This window comes from Macrobrachium nipponense, chromosome 2 (genome assembly GCF_015104395.2).
Source record: "Macrobrachium nipponense isolate FS-2020 chromosome 2, ASM1510439v2, whole genome shotgun sequence".
Lineage (NCBI taxonomy): Eukaryota > Metazoa > Arthropoda > Malacostraca > Decapoda > Palaemonidae > Macrobrachium > Macrobrachium nipponense.
In genome coordinates this window covers 48695547-48703046 of record NC_087201.1, presented here as the reverse complement: position 1 = coordinate 48703046, position 7500 = coordinate 48695547, and positions in this window count along the sequence as shown.

The window sequence follows — 7500 nt, the reverse complement described above, 5'->3', positions numbered from 1 at the left end:
GTCGTTCCTTCAGTTCCCCCTTTTCGACGTTTGTTTCAAATCTTTCTATTCCTCTGTATCATTTATTAGCCTGATTGATATGGGTCGTCTCCTTTTTCTTTGATAACATTTCTTATAAACGTATTACGATTGTTTTCTGCAGCTTACTTCCCCGATCGATGCAATGGCTCATTTTGACACAATATTTATTACGCCTATGTTTTTACGAGTTTCTTGGAAGCATTATAGCTGTCGGTGGTTTTGTCTGCTTACAGTTCTCTCACGTAAACAATATCCCCAAAAAGGCAGCTCAGACCAGTTACTTCATCACTACTTCAAGGTTCGGACCGTTTCTCTCCCGAGGAGGAGGGTGTCGGTTGGAGAATTAACGACGACGTTCGGGACTTCGCCGTTGCCATATCAACCACGATAATAATGTATTTTAACTCAACGCTTAGAATAGATATGCGAGTGCTGTAGAGAAACGTGCCGTGGCTATGATACAAATCATAGTTTAGATCATTGTCTTTTAGTACACTTGAGAGAGAAATATAAAACAATAATAAATTTTCAAAAATATGTTGTATCTTTATTATATGATCTCGTAAAAGAATCATCTGACCTACTCCTGCGGCGTTAGACCATTAATGTGAAAAATAAGCCACTTAATCTTACAGAGGCATAAAAGCGTTATTAGGCAACTCGGCAGTTTATCGCAACAAAAGAAAATGCTAACAAATACACTTCATGATGTTATTGAAACTTCTTTGTTCTTAAATGTAGGTGGATGAAGAGTTGAGAGCTTTAGTCCTATCTCCCATTCCCTAAGTCAAACTTTATATATGTACATATAAATGCATGTGTATACATATATACGCATGCACACATACACACTATATATATATATATATATATATATATATATATATATATATATATATATATATATATACATATATATATATATATATATATATATATATATATATATATATATATATATATATATCATTATCTTACAAATGTCCGTTATATATATTATATAATATATATATATATATATACATATATATATATATCTATGTATATATATATAGTTCCGGTTAACTTACAAATGTCCTCTAATATCTAATACGCTCTACCTCTAAATTAATATATTTTCCTATAAGAGCCGAAGAACCACTTATCAACTGACAAAATCCCCTTCGGTTAACATAGTATATGAAAATATATTCATTCCGAGGTAGAGCGAATTAGATATTAAAGGACAATTGTAGTTTAATGCTTGTGTATGAAACACGGTGATGTGATAGAATTCGTTATACATACATTATATATATATATATATATATATATATATATATATATTATATATGTGTGTGTGTGTGTGTAATTTATATATATATATATATGTACACATATATACATAATTAATTCAGCTCTGCTTCCGTATTCACGAACTCTTGGAACCTTCCCTTTATTAGTGGTAAGTTTACCGATACATTAGTGTTCAAGACCACAATGATTTTTAATCTCCCTCTCCATCGTCTTCCCCATCTCCCATTGACCTTTCACTCCCCACTGATTCTGAAAAATTATAGCTCATGATAACCATTCCTCAGCTGTTGTGCATATAATTATAAACTCATGTGTTGTTTTAACCCGGCTCAGGTAGACCCCCTATGTTAGATTCGCATCAACCGTGCATTTGATGTCTAGGCCGGTCCCTTAAGACGCTCCTGATTGGCTGTTGATAAGCCAATGACAGGGCTGGAAACTCTCAGTCTCTCTCGAGCGTTCACATAAGCAGGATGTATGTTCCACCGCTTCTGAAAGACGTATCCCTCAGGAGAGGTGGAACATAGATCCTACCCAAATGAACTCTCGAGAGAGAGACTGAGAGTTTCCAGCCCTGTGATTGGCTCATCAACAACCAATCAGGAGCGTCGTATGGGACGGGACTAGACATCAAATGCACGGTTGATGTGAATCTACTATAGTAAGACTTTTAATTCAGTACCTTCTAAATACTTGGGAGACCTGGCCTTCCCAGTAGCTTCCTAGCGTTGCGTATCCATGCAGGGGGTGAGGGAGTTGCTTCAAGGTCTCTCTCAATTTTGTCTGTACGAGGATGCCTGGGTCTGTGAGACCCACGTCTACCTGATGTGGTGACTTGGGTCTGTGAAATCCACGTCTACCTGAAATGTTATGTTACATTTATGTGAAAAAATATATAAATGTTATGTATGTAATTATTACTGGATGATCATTTTTATTACAGTAGTTGTCATTTCAACTATTCTGTATAAATTCAGGTATAAAATTATATCAGTGGAAATTTATGGATTTTCAGAGAAAAATAAAAGAAAAACACTTGGTTTACGCTGTTATCGTTTACCGGTAAGCTCATACAAAAAGGGTTCATTTACATTCATATTTATGGTTTTCATTGTTACTGATGTCCTTTTACTTGGTTTTTTCTATTTTCCACGTGTATGTGTGTATATTATATATATATATATATATATATATATATATATAATATATATATATATATATATATATGCAAAAGCCTGATCTATACCAGTCTTGACATTTATTCCTCAAGAAATGAAAAATGAAGTAGATGCTAACCCTTTCAGTAATGTGGGACAGGTCAGTAATTGGCTCAGGCTCATAATATTCCCGCTCCAGCTTCAAGAATCACGAATCAAGAGCTTGACCTAATGATTCCGAATATTTCACGACACTTCCGCCTCTCTCTCTCTCTCTCTCTCTCTCTCTCTCTCTCTCTCTCTCTCTCTGCCCACTTGAAAAACACATCAAGCTATAAAGGCAGGTATTATTTCCTTTAGTACATAGGGTTGTAGAAAATATTCAAGGAAGTCGACTTCACTCAGTTTGTCTCCCTGTGGCCTGTAATGGGTCTATATCCTCACACTTAGTGTGTTTCCTTAAATCGCCATCTAATTTGCAGCCCACATTGATTGTAATCAGATGGATTTTCCTTCTGTTATTTCAAAGTATTTTCACAATGATGAGTGAGTTTCTTTTAGCCTTTCCATTCTCTCATTGTAGTTCTGCATTATATTCATACCCAGAATGGTGCCAATTTATATTCTACTCTCTCCATCCTTGTGCCTTCTTTTGCAAGCACATCTGCCCTCCCATATGCAAGTAACAACTCTGCCTGCTAGTCTGATCTTTGGTAGCAGGCTCACAGCTCCTCTGACTATGATAATGATTCAGTTTTCTTGGAGTTTCTGGCTGCAGGGCACTCAGGCTATCTGTTGCTATTATGGCAATTTCATTCCTTTTCATGATACTCAGTTCTGTTGTAGTATCTACAAGTTCTGCTGTAGTATGGAGCGTCCATACCGCTTCTTCATCCCGGTAAACAGCTACCCCACTACCTGCGCTTGCCATCTTCCATAAGCGAACCATCTGCATAATAATGTACTTGCACCCTTCCCCCTGCAGTACGCTATCCAACCTCTGAGGATAGTCATTTTTCATCAACACTGGATTCATTTCTTTCTTTTTTCCTCTTAAGGTCGGGGGGAAATAAAAGACTGGTCACCACCACATCATTACTTTGACAACTTACACTGCGCCATTGCCCTTTGCCTTAGTGTTTGAGTAGCGCAAGTTGCTAGAATTCTCTCGGTTCTCTGAATGTTAAACTTTGTGACAGTCTTCCTGACACTATTGCTGTTATTGACCCTAGTAAGTATATGAAACGACAGAATTCTGCTTTACATCCTCGGCATAATTTTTCCGACAATTATATTTGAAAATCCGATCATTTTTTTTTTCTAACATGTCTATTATATTTATTGCCATTTCCATCTGCCTTTTACTATATTTCTGTTTAGCATATGGGTATTCTGTCCTGAAGCAGCTTGCTTAGCAAGCTGATGACATTCTTGCTTATTTTGATATAATTGTGTGCGTAATAATAATAACCAAGTATCTGGTTAACCACCATGACACTTAGTGAACTGTATTATGTCAGGCAAAATAATTCAACTTCACTCAAAAGATCATTACCTTTGAAATAACAGTTTGAAATCCCGGTCATGTCCTGTAAGTGTTGGCTGTAGTCATCCGAGACACTTCCTACTTTTTAAAATTTCGTCAAAATTTTAAAGAACTGTTTGTGACTGGTCTCTGATGATGTTTCCACCAGCGCAGAGGCGAACAGCGTTCACTGTCACAAGCAGAGCTACTTCCTGTTTTCCCGTTCCTCTGTAGATACAAGAAATAACAGTTTACGCATCATCCGTAGTATGGAATTTAAGAGGGAATTGCTTGAGGTTTTAACCTGACATGTGACTGGAAACTGAGGGGGCAAATGGATGAATACTGTCATAGTGCGAGAGAAGTCCTCGTCGAATTTTACGATTTCTACCATTTTTGTTCCTTGTGACTTTGATAAACAATCTATGCCATACTGGTTTAGGACAAATAATCAGGTAAGATAATAATAATAATAATAATAATAATAATAATAATAATAATAATAATAATAATAATAATAATAATAATAATAATAATAATAATAATAATTATAATAATAATTAATAATAATAATAATCATAATAATAATAACGTTATATAATTTTTTTTACGCAAGAAGAATATGCTGATGCATGAAAGAGCCTGTAACAAATGTATCTGGCCCAATGATATGTGGGTGAAGTTTACGGCGGAAAGGGAAGATTTTTTCTTACTGAGTGTATATGCTCCAGTAATGAAAAAGGCGTCGATAAAAGTACAGGTTAAGGCAAGATTCTGTATCTGTGGCTGCCGAGTTTGGAGGACGGGAGGCAAATTCCCGAGATGTATACTAGCAATGCACCAGCCCTGGTTTTTTTTTATTATTATTATTATTATTTTTTATGACCCTTAGGGTAGGTTATGGAATAATGTGCATAGTAATTTGGGTGTGGGAAACCTAATGAGATTATATTCAAGGAGATACTATGGTTAATTTATAAGATATGTCGTCCCGCTTTTTCAGGGAAAGTTCAGTACTCGATTACAGTTCGGGAGTATGCGGGTGGGAATTGGTGGCTGTGCTGGGGGATCTGAATGCCAAGTAAGCAACAATGAAAGAAATGGTATTGCTGGTTGGTAGCGATTACCACAATTCCTGATAAGGGAAAGGTTTTTAGATATTGTGGAAGTGTGCTCCGTTAGAGGGTTGATTGTCGTGAACACATGGCTTCAAGAGAATAATGTTCATTAATATAGTTGGTGTAAAAAAGTATGACAGAGTAGTCGAAAGAATGCATTGAAGTGGTCAGAATGCGACTGAAAGTTTAATTAATGACAAGTAAAACTAAGTATATACAAGGCAAAGGGAGTTCATTAGTAGCATGGGAAGGCGATACTATTACAAGAATATGAGAAGATCATTTTAGCTTTAATCTGAATCATAACTAGTCCAGCCCTCCGAAGGGAACTAGACGACCTGACTGATAACGTACGATTTCATTTCGCCAATCACATCACATCAGAAAGGATCGGTGATATTATAGGGGATTTAACTTATAATAAAGTCCTTGTCTGTGATGACTTCTCTGCAGAAGCATTCAAAGTTTGCCACTCAGTGATTCACATTTTGCCAGCTGTCCAGAATCCTTACTTGTAGTTCGCTTTAACATACTTATCAAAAGCCAACCATGAGACGCAGCTGACGCAGGTAACTGTCGCCCTATTGCAATTGTTACAACTTCATTTGAGATATTTGAACCTGCTCGTTTTGTGCGCTTCTTCCGTTTCAACACATCACACAAACAGTCTGGATTTGAAGCCAGTATTCTATCCTGAAAGAACTGCTGAACTTTATTATCATCAGCTTCTCCTGTATACCTGTGTTTGTTGATGTGAGAATAGTATTTGGCAGTGTGATGTATCTGAAATTCTTCTTAAGCTTCAAGAAAGTAGTTACACCTTGCTAGACAAATTGGCATATTACATTGCTGGTCCCCCACGCAGCGAACCTGTATCATATGGGGTAACGTGTTAGGTAACTTCGACTCCTCCAGTGGACTCCATCAAGGTGGGATTTTCTCGTCGTACCTCATTAATGCATGCAGAAAACTCACTTTACTCACTCCCAACTCCGTCGTACTGCCACCAGAATAACGGTAAATAACCACTGCTATTGATGGAAAGAATTCTCATTTCTACATCAATGTAAAACTGCAGTCTCCAGTATCTGAGGCATATTATCACGAATCATCAAAGAGATGCAGCTGACATGGAGCAGAGACGACGTAACCTTTTACGATTTGTTGCATAACTGGGAGTAGAATTCCCTTTGTCACTGGGGAATCAAAGTACTGTTGTTTCACTCCTATTACTATGGCGTCTACGGTTGCTTCATAACGACAGTCTTAAATGTCTAACAAACACACTCTCAGGCGAATTACGTCCAGTCTGATCGTCAGACTAAGATCTGCAGCATTTTCGCTAATACGAAACATCTGGAGCAGTAAAGTACGAGATCTTACATTTGAGAAGACGGGAAAACGATGCTGTTTCATAATAACAAGGCCCTTGTTTCTGTCACTTTATGGATGACACAAGTTTTTGTCTATTTCTTTGTTTATTCTCTTGTTTTTTTTATCGTTATTGTGCTCATTATTATCAGTACTATAAATGTATTGAATCTTTTTATTGTACTGTCTGGCCCATTATATCTATCACCAGGGAAGGTCGGACGCTGTTTGCCATTCCTCTTATGTTTTTATTACTCCTTTTATGTTGCTTCTTTTATCATTGTAATGAGTTTCTTTGTTCCCTATTCTCGTACTCTGGCTTATATCCAGTATTTATTAGTCCTCACTGTTATTATCATTATTATCATTTACTGTTCTTAGGTGCATGTTTTTTATTCTATTTTATCGTATTTATTCATTTATTTATTTGTTTATTTATTTATTTATTTATTTATTTTATTTATTTTATTTATTTTATTTATTTTATTTATTTTATTTTATTTATTTCTATTATTGATATTTATTGTTATTTATTTATTTATTTATTATTTATTTATTTATTTATTTATTTATTTATTTATTTATTCATTTATTTATTTATTTATTTATTTATTTATTTATTCTTATTATTTATTTATTTACTTATTTTTCTTTCATATACCCTACCAGCGCTGCTATTTAATGTGGTCTTTTAATGTTTGTATTGCTATGAGTACTGTTCTATTAAGTTAGCTTAGCCAATTGTAATTACATGATGTACCTGTACGTATGTGGCCATGAGCTGAAACAGGGTATTATTATTATTATTATTATTATTATTATATTATTATTATTATTATTATTATTATTATTAGTGCTGGTGTTGTTGTGCAAAGTGGAGTTTTATCTGAAGACTAAAACAAATTCCCGGTGGGATGAGGAAATGGGATCTTTAAAGCAATCAATGATATATTTCCTGTAACGCAGTGAAAGAGGGATTCAAAGGGCTTCGATGAATTCTTGTCACCAATGC